At 37.0% G+C, this 15,087-nt stretch overlaps 1 protein-coding gene across 1 annotated transcript in view; it reads left to right on the top strand.

The window, feature by feature from the left end:
* Positions 1-10,136: 10,136 nt before the first annotated feature.
* LOC138208174 (contactin-4) overlaps positions 10,137-15,087 on the top strand; it is a 105,901-nt gene continuing 100,950 nt past the window's right edge. The window contains exon 1 of the mRNA XM_069165936.1: positions 10,137-10,203. The gene's annotated coding sequence lies outside the window, so the exon portion shown is untranslated. The remainder of the gene's footprint in view (positions 10,204-15,087) is intronic.

Consider the following 15,087-nt stretch of genomic DNA (forward strand, 5'->3'; position numbering starts at 1 on the left):
CCTTCATGTTTTCAATTTAACCCTTGTTGAACGAATGTGATTATGCAAATGCCAATAGGATTTCAAAAGGCAGCTGACTTATTTTCTCCTCACAGTCAATCAATGAGATGTAGTTGGAATTCAGGACTAAACCGCCCTCTATCATAACAGCAGCCAAGTCAACGACAAGCTTGGTCTTTGTTTGGATAATAGATCTCTGCCAATGCTGAAAGAAAAGCTGACTTGGAGTGTTTCTGTCTTAACGCACGTACACCTTACTCAGCACACACACATACATACCGATTTAAGCACTCTTGTAATATGATGGTTAGAATTACAGCAATTTCAGGTATATACAAGGTCGTAACACTGGAGCTTTTGGAATTTTGACTTGTTGTTTCAGGGTACTAGTCAGTAACTGTAACTTTCTGTGTTTGGTTTGAATGTCTTGGGGAGAAAATTCTTTAAACTTGGAATTGTCCTTTGGATTGATGGATGGTAACAGTGATGTTTGAGCTCATACAGCAGCAAATAAAGACAGAAATGTCTGAAAATGAGTCTCAGTCTTCCTCCAGGAGAACCCAGGTGCAGTTTGTAATGTGAGAACTTAGTCATTCTAACTAGAAAACAACTCGTTTAGTTAGATATGATGCTATGCTCTAGTAAAGTCTACAGCAGAATGATTTCTTGTTGTTGTTGTTCTCATAATGTTCTTCTTAAAGGTAGGATAATGTTCATTTAAAAACATTCTAAACAATTATAAAAACATTTTAAGAAAGAAAACATTTGTATAGTGTTTAGAAATCATCTGGGAACATTAAAGATAAACATTTCTTCCGGAAAAACAAAAACAAATTAGGGAACATTATAAATATAGTTTAAGAATGATAACACAAATATTTTTAATAGAATGGTATCCTACCATTAAATAGAACATTCTGAAAAAAAAAAATCCATTGTATTTGATACATTGTATCAAATTCTCAGACTTCTTTCAGAGCAAAAACAAAATAAATATAGTTGTGCTGTGTCCTAAAAATCAATGATTACTGTTGTATGTTTTTCCCTTACAGATTTTGCAGTCACTGTAAGATCTACTTTGCTCCCTGGCAATGTTAGTCACTGTTAGTCAATGTTCATAGGCTTCAATAACACTTTGATTGACGTTAGGGAAAGATTCAGGTTTTCATTTAATATTTATGTAATTCAACATACCGTGTTTTGTTCAGTATATACAAGGTAACATTTATTTCCTCAAGTCAAACTGAAATTTGAAAAAAAAAAAAAGTATTTTTTTATATATATATATTTCTTCTTTATATATATATATTTTATTATTATTATTATTATTTTTTTTTTTACACAGGATACCTGCTATATAAATCATTTATTCTCTTTTCAATATAAACAAAAAGATCTTGGATAAAGCTGTAACGTTAGAGTTCATGGGCAGAGCATACAGTCACACTGAACCACAGAGCCCTGCAACACAACACAAAACCACAGACATTTTAGCTTGTTAAACAATATAAAAACTTTCATCAGGGAAAAGCACACTGCTAAATGTCAGTTTGAAGGCTATATTTTTAATTAGCTATTTAGCTGCAGGACATGTCAGCTATCCTGTATATGACATTTGATGCTAGTTTTGTCCTCACACTCAACAGTACCAATAACATGCTGTCTGACATGGCTGGCTGCAATGCCAGTTTGTTTACTTTGTCTTTTGTTCCCTACAGTGTAGCACTGACACTGTGCCTGCCAATCGAACATAGACGCACCAATTCAGGCTGATGTGAAAAGGAGAATTTCCAATATTTACCCGAAAACCTTTTTCTTCCTTTCAATAATAAAATCCACATAACAAAATACATTAAAAAAAAAAAAAAAAACACTGACATTATTGTTGACTCCTAAAATGACTTGAACCAAAAACGTTGTGTTGTTTGTGCTTAACCATTGAACTGTTTTAAAATAGTGTGACATGTTTGTTTTCTAGCTGTGAGTTAGACAAAGGTCAATGCCACTCTTATATTGGTACAGTAAAAATGACGTCAATGTACATGTTATGTCTTGTTTGTTTAATGTGTAAAAAAAAAAAAAAAAAAAAAAAGAGAGAGAGAGAAAATTGGATAACTCAAGGTTTCAGGTGGCTTATGTTCCAGACTGTTTTTTGGCAGGGCATGGTCTTTGCTGTCTCACAGTGAAAACAGGACTCCAGGAAGTTGTGAAAGGCCAAGACATAATACCCCCCAAAGTAGTATTTTGTTGGTATTCTGCAGATGATGTTGTCTGATGGCAGAAATAAATCTGCAGTCATACTCATACTGGACTTTTTTTTTGTATCTATACGCTTTTGGCTTTATGTCAAATTAAAAAGGGACATTGTAGCAAAGACATACAAGTTGTGTTCACTCATACAATACACTGCAATCAATTTGTTTTCACCCATTGTCACCTAAATTTCTTCCCTGTGATGTTTTTACAATACCTACTTTACCTTTATTGGAAACGTTTAAATATAAATCGGCATGAAAATTAGTTTCTGTTCCTGGAGGTCCTCCTATGTTAAGAAAGAAAACTAAATCGGCTTCATGAAAACAGTAACTGACAGGCAATGACAAATTTAAAAGTCACTTTCTATCAGCTGATTGAAACTATCTAATATTACTGGAGTTCTGCAACACTTGTCCAGGTTGTTCAACATCAGGAAGTTCATAATGTAACACTTGGTGTCCCACCGGATTAGCCAGTAATTACATGAAATGAATACTTTAATTACATAGACACTTCTGATAACTGCATATTTGCCCTTGGTGTAGTTTGTATTCCTGGATCCTGAGCACATTCTCCACAGATCATGAAATTGAAATCTACCCTTGCCACTTCCTTTCTATTTTGGGGGAGGTGGAATTTCACAAGGGAGTTGACTATATTGATAATGATGTGCATACTGCAGGCGTACCGTCCTGTGGGATTTGTCCTTACATGAATGGCCACTGGAGTTATTATCCGTAACGATAATGACTACTCTTTTTTTCTGCTGCTTTACTGGCCCGGTCCTCAGAATGAGGCCAGAAACCAAGGTCCTCCCCCTTCATTGTCTGGACAAAGAGGGAGCTCTTGCAAAAAAAAAAACCCATCATATCTCAGGATTTTTCATTATTTTCTTCTTAAAACCCTCATTCTGGTACCAACAGAATCGTCCTTTAAAGTGTTGAGCAGCACTGTTACATTTTCATTCAGAATACAGCTTCTAATGTTTTGGAGAAAAACATTCTGGATTAACTATCATCCTGAACAAGACACCTGCAGAGACATTATTCAAACCATGCAGTCTATTTTCTTGTTATATTGTACAGAAAAGCCTAATCTAGTAGCTGTTTACCATTCAGAACTCATATTTTTAATGTTAAAACAGGGCTTCAAGGGCATCTTTTTTTTTTTTTAGCTTTTATATGTTTTTAATTATCTTGAGCACTTTTAATTTGCTTGGTTTTATCTTTGTTTCTAAATGAAGTTGTTTTGTCAGAAACAGTTTTTTTTTTGCCCAGAACTCAATTAAAGAACAGGTGAACCTCAAAGTCATTACCTTCCTTAAGCAGAGGAGAAGTAAAAATAAATTAATAAAATTTGAGCAGAAGGCAAGAAACTCTAAAAGTGGTGGCAGCAGTGGATAAAAAGCAGCACTTTAATTTTGCTTTGAGTGCAGAGTGGAAGGACACACAGAAAATATAACATTTATTTGAATACAAAGTAGCGAGAAGCACTTGTTGACGGTTGATTGATTTTTGAGGTTAACCCTTCTATGCCAAGAAGGTCAAACATGACCTGAATGTTCTATTTTTCAAAATATATTACAAATAATAGATTATACAATTCCTCTAAAGCCTACCTATTTTTCTTTTTGAAAAAGTAAAAAAAGATTCTCAATTGCCATTTACATGTGCAGTAACTTCAGAAAGTATTCAGACATCTCACATTTTTGGACTTTTTATAGTATTGCAAAATCAATTCGAATTGAACAAAATTGGCATTTATCAAATCAACAGATTTATTTTCACAGCAAATTTATTAAAAGTCCAAAATCACACAAAATGTGGTCAGCTGAATCATGATTGCTTACTTAATCCTTGAGATGTGTCAAAAACTCTGAAACCCGTCTGTGGCAAATTGAATGGACTGGACATAGTTTAGAAAAACACACTAGTGTTTCTAATCCTGCAATTCATACTGCATGTCAGGACAAAACCAAGCCACCAAGTTCAATCAACTCTCTGTATACCTCTGCAATAAAACAGTGGTATGACATACTGTAGATCAGGGCAGGGATATAAAATCATCCTGAAGCTCGCAGTGTTTCCAGGAGCACAGGTGTTTTAATAAATGAAACATGGAAGAAGTTAAAAACCAGCAGGGCCGAGTTGGCTGTCCGGCGAAATCAAACAAGGAACGTTTCGGTCAGGGAAGGGACCAACATTCAACAGTCACTCTTAACAGAGCTTCAGAAATTCTCTTCACAGATGGCAGAAGCTGCTGTAAGGTAGGGGTGGGCGTATCGATTCTGCGGGATCGATACTTGGATACTTACAAGCTACTCATTTGGTATCGTCATTTAAAAAAAAAATAATAATAAATTATATTATATTGATAAATACAAAACGTGGGTGGCTGCATCACTTTCAAATGTTTTTACTTTTTGTAACTTTGTCATGGTCACATGACCATGGGAACCAATGAGACACAAGGATAGAGTGAGCGAGCGCGCACTGTGCAGGTGCCAGCTGCATACCTCTCTTCAGCATATTGAATTTATTCGACATGAGCGCTGGAGAGAATGGCAGAGAGAAAATGTGTGGTGTGGTGCTACTTTTCATCGGTCGACAAAAACACAGCAAGATGCACGATCTGTGACAAAAGGGTGCCACACAGCTGCAACACTAGTAACCTTTTCAAGCATTTGAGAACAACCCAGGGATCTGCCCTAAATTCTAAAACATCTTTATCGCAATTTCATTTTAAGGCCAGACACTGCAGGTATAAATAAATGAATAAACAAATAGATATCACAGTGAAACTTCCACAGTTGGTTACTTGAGGTATAATATGAGAATAATTAATGTATTAATGTAAGTGTAATGAACTTTTTTTCTGAAAACTATCATTATTATTAAAAAAAAAATCACATACCCATTTAGTAAAATTCTCACTAAAAGTATCGGTATCGTGTCGAACTTAAAAAGCCTGGTATCGCCCATCCCCACTGAAAGGAAAACTTGATGAGCAGCACTCCATCAATCGGGCATTCATGGTAGAGCAGACGGAAGCCAAACGGTGTAAGAGCTCTCCTGGAGTTTATTAACAGTATTTAAAGGACTCTGAGGAAAAACATATATTCTGATTGAATGAGTCTAAACCAGAACTATTTGGGCAGAACTTCAAGCCCTATATTTGTCCTGCTACTACATCCCTACAGTGAAACATGGTGGTAGTAGCGTAACGCAATTGGGTGTTTCTCTGTTGCAGGAAAAGGGAGACCAGTCACAATCAATGAAAGAATCAATGGAGCCAGATACAGAGAGGTCTTTAAAGAAAATCTGCTCCAGAATGCAGCAACCTCAGACTGAGGTGATCGTTCACCTTTCAGCACAACGTTGAACCAAAGAATTTGTAAAAGCATATTTTTACTTTGAGATTATTGGTGTAGATTTATCAGAGAAAAACACATTTTTTAAGTTTAAAAAAAATGATATGTTCAAAAAAGCAAAGGGTCCTGAGTATTTTCGGAAGCGACTGCACATTTTTAACTCAAAAGTTGATTTTACAAAATTGGTTGTGGTTTGGCAAAACAATTACACTTTGTTTGCAATGATGTGAGAAAATAACTCCTACTTTAAACATTTTACCCAGTTTTAGAGCTTGTTAGCTGAAATTATGCGTGAACTTTTGGAACAAAAAAAAAAATGCTCAAACTGACATTTTTATCATAACAATCTAACAAATGGCAATTACACTTTAATCTTCAGCTCTTCTCTGCTTGAAAGAGGTTCATAGTTAGTTTGAGGTCATTGTTTAGTTGTTTGGCTCAAAATTTTACAGTTTTGGTTACACGTTTAATTTCTGTCTTAATCTGGCAGCTGCTCTCAGAGAAAAAGCTAAAAACAAAAACAAAAACAACAACAAAAAAAAAAACATGCACACAACAGACAGACAGTTAACCTTTTAAAAACACACATATTTTTGCTCGAAAATTGCATACCTGTAATAAAAAGAGTATATCTCTGCAACCACAATAAAAAATGACATAAAAAAATATTTGTAATAATAAAGGGAACACTTGTGAGATTTGTTCAGATGTGCAAATATCAGAATATATGTCCATATTTTAATAATAGTTTTGCTAACTCTTCTCCCTGGCCCCCAATTGGGGGACTCTAGGGCTTAAAAGGTTAATGAGTAGCTGGTGAACATAATACACCTTTTTTCCAGGCAGATAGGCAAAATGCCAGGACCCTGGCTCACCCAAATGAAATGCAGTCATTATTATTGTTATCAATTACACTCGTGCTACTTTGTGACTTGCCAAAATGTCTTTGATGCAACATTTAGCAAATAGAGAAGATAGATGTTTTCTTTAGAAGTTGGCAGAAACCAAAAACAGCACTTGTTATGTTGTCAACTCTCAACTCAAAGCCCACCTTGTCTCCAATGACCCGTTTGAACCATTTTAATCTGGTTTCTGCTCACAGCACAGAGACAGCCCCCCTCACTGGGGATCTCTTCATCTCCTCAGATTCTGGTCACCCCAGCATTCTCATCCTCCTTAAGCCTCACTGCAGCTTTCGACACATCAACCACGCTATTCCTTGCTGGCTTGAATCCTTGTTCAACATCACCAACAGTGCTCTCTCCTGGCTAAGGTCATTTTTCACAATCAGACAATTCTTTTGTAACATTAAGAACTGCACCTCATTCCCCTCTTCTCTGTCCCAAGACATGCTCAAAAGCGTTCAATATTTGGTTTATACTGCACATCTTCCCTTTTGGTAACATCATTTGCCGTTATAGTCTCCACTTCTACTGCTACGCCAATGACATCCAGCTCTAGATCTCCACCAAATCCATCACTGCTGAAACTCATTCTACTCTGACAAATTGCTTCACTAAAATAAAACTAAACAAACTCTGACAATCAGAGATGATCATCATCGTTTCCAAATCCCTCGTTAAAAACACTCTTCTACCTCGCCACTGAAAAACTCCTCTCTGACACACTCCCCATACATTTGCAAACATTTTTTCAGTAGCAACACCATTTTGAACATCATATCAATCAGATCACCAGACCCGCCTTCTTTCACCACAAAAATAATTACCTCTCCCTGCCCTTCACTTTCTGTTGCTGCTACTGAAACTTTGATCTATCCCTTCATAACATCCAGACTTGCGTACTGCACCATTCTTTATGGCACATCATACAAAGTCCTGAGCAAACTGCGGTACATTCCAGAATTCTGCTGCTCACCTGCTCACACATTCTCTCTCCCGTGACCACATCCCTTCCTCCAGAACCTCCACTGGCTTCCAGTCCTATGACAGATCCAATTCAAAGTCCTTCTCCTCACTCAAAAAACTCCTCTGATGCTAACCACTCAGAGCCAAGTATCAGATCTTTGGCGACAGAGTCTTCTCCATAGCTGCCCCCTCCCACTGAAACTCTCTCCCCAAACATATATGCATTGCTCTGCCAATGTTCAAACTGCTACTAAAAACTCACCTTCATAATGTGTTAATAAGGTTGTGTATTTTATGCTTTTGTTGTGTTGTTGTCCATGATCATTTTAACTTTTGTAAAGTGTCTTTGAGTATCATGGGCAACGCTGTATGAACAAAACATACTATCATTATTATAAGTAATAACACACAACTGAATGCAATTGTAAAAAAAAAAAAACAACAACATTTGACAGGTAATATAATGTATAAGGCCAGCATAGTGTTATAAAGTACCACTGATTATCTTAATTCAAAAAGTGTTCAAACAAACCAGAAAGCCTCAAGGCCATCGTCCATCTGAGCTGTCTGCGTTGCGTTGTGACACCTCTGTGACAGCATGGCACTACAATTAAGGAGGTCTAAATTTAAATATTTAAGTTTAAATCACTTATCCTCCTCTTATGAAGTGGGGATATGATTCAAATCACCAGGAACAGCCACTTTGAGTTAATGTTCCAGTGAAAGTATTTTGGCCACCAGAGTTGATCGCTGCCATTCCAGTCAGCGTGTCCCAGAAGCTGCTCAGCATTCCTCTTTGACTTTTTTTGATAGAAGCGGGATGGAGATCACATTGTGCTGCACAGAACAGATCAGCAGGGCAGAATGTCAGACAAAGGAAAGCTTAGAGCATCCAGTCAATTTTCAAAGTAAAACACCCTACCTCAACCTTTACCCCCTAGTCTTTCAAGTTTAACAATAATGTGTGCTGACCCTGCTAAAAAGCACTGTAGAAAATAGTTACAAAATAATTATAAGGATGAATGTTTGTTTTAACAACTAAAACATGGCAAGCTGTATTATATGTGTACAACAGCAAAAAGTAGGAAATAAAAAGGGAATAAACACAAAATGCATAAAAAAAAGAACTATTTCACAACATTTATGTACGCTGGAAGCAGAATGTCAAGAAAAAACAACCAAATCTGGAAGTAAAAAAAAAAAAAATAGGCAGACAAAAGATTCAGTAAATATGAGCTCAATGTACATTTATTATCAACAGAATTAGTTATGTCATGATAAAATAGAATTTTCTTGAAGTACATTTTCTTTTCTTTTAGTAGTACCAATAATCTACTGACCTGCAGAGCAGAGCGAGAGTCAGGATACTGCGTTAAAGTGGCAGAGTGTGCAATTTAGTCGCATCTTGTGATGAGATTGCAACAAACTGAATGTCCTCGCCTCACCTTTCACTTTCAAGCATGTAAGATAATATAAGGCGGTTATGAAACTCCCAAAAACCAGTAAAGGTCTTTTCTCGAGCGAGTGTTTAGTCTGTCCCTTATGAGGTACTAAAATTTGGCACTGGTGCTCTGTGCACTGACAATAAGGGCTAATTCTAAAGTAATGAAAACACAATAAGAACTAGCTTCAGGTGATTATACGCATATTATAAAAACTCAGTTATGAATAATTATATTCATAACTGAGTTTGTATGCCAAAATATCCCCCTTAAATCGTAAACACTGAATCTTTAATGGTGGTTTTGGACATGACAGACAGCGTCAGTGATTGTATGATCATATGAGGGGAAAAGTATTCAAATCTGACCTCAGTAATTTAAGAATATTCTCAGGTCTGCTTGCCAAAAGTTTGAAGACTTCACACACTCTTCTGGCCTGTGTCCTTCACCGAGTGAGTATTCACACAAAAATGAACAAAATGTAATTAGAATGCAATTTAAATAAATGCTGACATGCCTGACCAGGTGCATAGAATGACTCAACAAGTTTTATTTGGGATTATTTAGAAATATCTAATTAATTTATCTTTAACAAGGAACCTCTATTCTCTGAAAGGGAGAAGGCGCCTCATTAACATGCTGCCACTGGATACAAGAGTATTGGACTGAATAATTAAGTGACCAGAAACATTCTTCAAAATAAATGTTGTGCTAAATGTTGCTTGGTAACTGCTTGATACAAGTTCACCTCATCAATTAAAAAGATGAGGATATACCAATTTTGTTTCCACAGACCTCTAGTAGCCAATAAGTTCAGTAATTACAGGTGGCATCACTTTGAGATGTGGACTGTGGGACGAACTTGAAATGATGCAAATGAGGAAATAAAGAGCATAAAACACAGGTTTTGACGCAGCTCGTAGAATAGCATATAGGTTATATATAATTATGTATAATTACTTTTTTTTTCCACTGCAAAACACCACACCAGCAAATATACAATGCATGTTTAAAATGAATCTTGAATGAGACGCCACGGTGATGAAGAGAGAGAGAAAAAAAAAAAAGCAGGGAATAGTTTAATATAATGGGGGAGTGGTCTGAATTCTCGCTGTCCTTTATTGGCGTGGTAAAAAAGACACACGCTCTTTGGAGTTCACTGCTGGGACGTCTCGCAGTCCTTTCATCCACCGTGCAGGCTGTGCGGCTCGGCGCTCCGTCCGACATCCTCTCCTCTGCTTCCTGTCGTGTCACCTCTCCTGAGCAGGTAAGGCATCCGTCAAAGTTAATGTACCACGCAGCAGTGTGCGTCTTTTGTACAGCTCAGCGTGTATCGCACCTGCCTTCCTCCACGTTTAGGCACTCAGATATTTCACTGCGTTTCCTTTGCCATGCGTTTGCGTGTGACGGTGCAGGAGGAGATGGTCCCCTTTGATGCGCTTTATAATACCTCAAATCCCTGTTATAAAACCTTTTTCAAGAAAGTGAAGTCTCAGTAGCCAACAGTGTATTCCATACAGAGTATAACATCGTGATCCTTGGCGCATTCCAGCAGGCGCTGCAGCGCACAGTGAACATAAAAAGGATTTTTGCATTTCGGGAGACAGCGTTGCGAAGACAGGTTACCGTTATTACACAAAATTGGCAGTTTGCAAATTGTTCACGTATTTCTTAGAAATGTTGGTAGAGGTAGAAGTGAAGTGCGCTTTTTCATTTCCACATTTCATCACTATTTAGATCATGAAGTTCCAGCTCAAAAGACACCTTCAGCGGGTACAATATTGTGAACGGCTTTCTTGAATGAATGTAATTTTTTTTTTCCCCTTCAAAACTAATTAATCTCGATTAAAAACAGCCTAACTATAGTCTAAAATATTACATATAATATTAATTGAAAATTAGTTTTTGATGAAAACTTGATAACACATGTTTTAAAACCTCAGAAAGTGATAGAATTGTGCGCACCTATATTATTTCATCCAGTCACAGTGTGTGCGTGTGAGTGTGCGTATTTGTGTCCTGGATGTGCTTGCAGTTCTCTGATACTTATCTGATTTATGAAGTGCTGTAGCCAACAGTTACCTCACCTCTGTCGTTAGATATGTTGTTCGTGTTGGTTGCTGTGCTGTTATGCAAGGATCATTAAAAAGAACATTGCCCCCTACACCCACACCCACACCCACACACTCATTCACCCCTCTCCCACCCAGGAAGGTACTACAGCATAATAAATATGCCATTAGCCATTTTCATTCAAATGCAGTACACCTAAATTGTATTCAGTGATCACACTCCTATGTCACTTAGTCCAGTAAAATGATGATTAATATGCCACTTTGAGACTTAATTTTTAAGCACTGACTTAATAAACCTGCCACGTTCGTGTGGCCTCGTCGATTACTCTCAGGAGGGTCATCTAGAGAATACAGATGGGCCCCTTCATGTTCCCATCACCATGTTATGACAGAGGCAGATAAACTTCGGCCACCGAGCATCTTTCATTAAAAATACTGAGGTGATAATGCAGTACATAAACAATTCACATCAGTTTTATTTTTGCTCCACCAGAAAGGAGGTGCAGTCTGCGTAAAATACGGTGGAACATAAAGTTCAGACTGTCAGCACCTACATTCGCAGTGCCTGCAGAATGAACACTTACGCGATATTTCCTAATTTGAAGCCGAGTGACTTTCAGGTGTTCTTGATTGTTTTCGAGGGAACCCAAATAAGGATGAGGACTCATTTAATCCAACATTATTTTACTGAGCAGGATTTTAAATTGGGATTTTACACTAAACCAGCTTTGAACATGACTGATTAAATATTATTTATATTGTACCATATGTATTTGGAGGATGATATAAAGGCATCTTCTACATGGCAGTTCATTAATCCTTACATTTCAGAATATACTGTAAACCTTTGTTTTGGGTTATCACCTCATGATGCTTTGGCCCTCTGGGTTTTTGCTCTACAAGCAGCAGTATGAACAGGTAGGTAGCGCTGCCTTGAAGGCTAATCTTCACAGGGGTGATAGAGATAACAGTGATGTATGGAGCGGATGGGGTGGTTTAACACCCAGAGCCGACTGTTGTCTAGCGGGGTCAGGCCTGTGATACCGGAGCACTGCTTCAGCCAGCTCCTCTCATGCCTGGAATTTGTCAGTCTTAATAGCTGCAGGTGGATGCAAGCAGAGGTGGCCTCTCTATTCACAGCCTGCAGATGCCTTGATGAATGCTGTGTTGCTGCTCAAGCATCTGTCAGTCGCTTCTGCTCTCCAAGTAAAATACCTCCTTGGCCAACAGCCAGACAGGCAGCCCGTGAATACCGTGACATGGTTATGTTGCATTTCACTTTTGAGTTTCACAGTGAAATATATAGCTTTTTCTCGAATGGAGATGCTACAGCCAAAACTCAAAACACTTTACACTGACACTGATGTAATCACATCACCACCCGTTGAATATCAAATCCATCTTCGTGCATGTTTATAAAACGCCTTTGCACATTGTGAGAATCTAAATTGACTATCTGCAGTGGTTATTGAATATTGTAATATTACAGCTGCACTGTCCAATATTTTTTGTATCAAAAATTGATGAAATAACTAAGTGTTAGTGCCACAAACAGAACATTATTAACCAACTCTGCATTACACTCAGCTTTACAGGCAACTTTTAGCCAATTGTTTTGATTTTGTTTATGCAAAAGTATGGCTCTGTTTGGATGTGCTTGTCAACCCAGCACAAAAAAACAACAACAAAAAACTGATAAATCCACTTTTTGCTGACTACCAAACATCAAACGACAAAACAATGATTATTCAGTAGTTTATGAATGTTCAGCATGTGTGTATTTGGTTACTTTTTTTTCATAAAATTGGGGGAGACCAAAACAGAGCCCTAAAAGGAGATTGGTAATGGATATAGATTCGGCCTGAGACCTGAAATACAACTTTGAATGAATGCTAATGTCCCTGCGTAACTGCTTAATGTGCAAACTCTGCTTGCTGGCATGTTAGTCATATCAATATCCTTGATATAAGGTGACAATACTATGTTGTTTTCAGCTTTTTATGTTACCTCCAAGTGGCAAAAAAATAAGAAACAAAAGAATGCAGTTTATGGAAAATGCATCTGATAGAATCTGTATCACAAGGCGATAAATGTTTGCAAAATAATTAAACTGATATTTTGTGCTATATAAGTGTTAGACCAAGTTCTTCATAATAATTTGATTACCGTTAATTAAAATGTTCTTCAAGTCACACATTTTGGCCACAGTGTTAGCGGGTAATAACACGATAACATCATTAAGAATAGTCATTTAACGATGTTTTTTTTATTTGTATTTTATTTTGTATTTTTGTTCATCCAAACTACACATGAATTTTGAAATATGTTAATCTATACATATTCTCTAATTGTCTCCTTACACGCAATAAAAGTTGGTAATAATTACTTTTTTTTAATTTTTTTAATAATATTTGGAATGCGGATGTGGTTTTCTCTGACCAGGTTAATCTATAATATTTTAACAAGATATAAATGTAAGTGTTTACTATATCTCCAAGCTTGTTATTTGTTTCCATGTCAGATTGCTTCTGTGACATGTAGTACAGTCAGAAGGAAGGACTGCACAGAGAGATATGGATCAAATGTGACCTGATCACACCTGAAAAAAATAACCATTGGTCAAGGAGGCTCTGGTTACTTAATTAAAAAAACAAAAAAAAAAACAACAACAAAAAAACCTTCAACTTACTTCAATATGTAAATTAAGTTTATTGTTGTCAGTGTAAGATGCATCTTGAGAGGAAATGTGATTATTACAGGTCGATTATTGATTGGATGGGATTTATCAAGCGTAGGTTGTGCGGGACAGAGTTGTGCAGCAAATTAGTCATTTTAAAGAAATCAACCAGTTTAATAGCTTGGAATAAAAATGTCAGCAAGAAGGATGAGTCTACTGGTAATGTAGAAGAGAAATTGATAAATCAGACAGCACATCAGACAGTCATAAAACTTTTCTTTTCATATGACAGTGGTTCATGTAGCGGATCATTTGATCTGGAGTTGAGATATATTTTATTTGAGTCTAACTCTTGCTTTAAGTAAAGCTTGTTATAAAAATAAGATATCACGATTACAATGTTTAAGAAAGGAGTATTATGTTTTTTGTTTTTTTTCCAGGAACTTTTTTCAACGTTTTTCACCCTATCCTATAAACTACAGTAATAAAAATATGAGGAAACTAATATCGTAAATTTGGGTGGCACTCCTCATTGCTCGTTCTGTGATTAAAAGTGACAATTTCACAGATGACATCTTCAGCTGTCCTAACAGTATACAGAATACCCAAAGATACATCATTTACAACGATATCAAACAAAGAAAAGCTATAAATCTTCCCATTTAAGCACCCCAAACTATACAATGTTGCTTACTGCGTACGAAAATATTTGATAATCCCACAACATTTTTGGTATTGCTCTTTAAAAACCTACCAATAAACCTTGACCAAAATTGCAGTGAATAATTTAAAATTATAGTGTAACTATAGTGACTGACATTTGTTCAGTGTCTCTAACCATCAGCCAAAGCAGTCAGGAGATTCAGAGAGGAGGACATGTGGCTGGGCAGCATGAGGCCAGGCAAGCAGGGCAGAGTGGTGACCTTCACTTATTGATAGAGACTGACAGAAGCTTGATGGAGGCTGTGCGATGAGAATCGGGTTGAATTATTCCTGACATGGAGCAGCAAGAAACCCTAAAGCCACGGAGGAGCATTGTATGCTGTCGCATTATAATTAATTATATAACCCCTCCAGCTGCCGTGGAAACAAACCATGTGTTGCGCGGTAGCGAAGCTTTACTTTTCAACTGTTGAGCTCAGCACTTGCAGCATGCTGCTAACCTCTGCAGCGCAACGGTAACAGCAAACTGGTCGTACGCTGGTTTGCTTTGTTTTGATTTGTAATTTGCTTTTCTCAGCAGAACTGTTACCTTTGTGTGATCTGCCTTTGTCTAATGCTCCCTGACTGAAGAAGCCAAGCTTATGAATAAATCAGAGCACTCACTTTCAATGCTCTGAAGGAGAGCGAATGGAATTACCATGTACTGTAGCATACTGAACTGGGAGCTACTTTCATC

Source organism: Embiotoca jacksoni, unplaced genomic scaffold (genome assembly GCF_022577435.1).
Source record: "Embiotoca jacksoni isolate LCO1_2020_lvr unplaced genomic scaffold, fEmbJac1.0.p SCAF_1, whole genome shotgun sequence".
Classification (NCBI taxonomy): Eukaryota; Metazoa; Chordata; class Actinopteri; family Embiotocidae; genus Embiotoca; species Embiotoca jacksoni.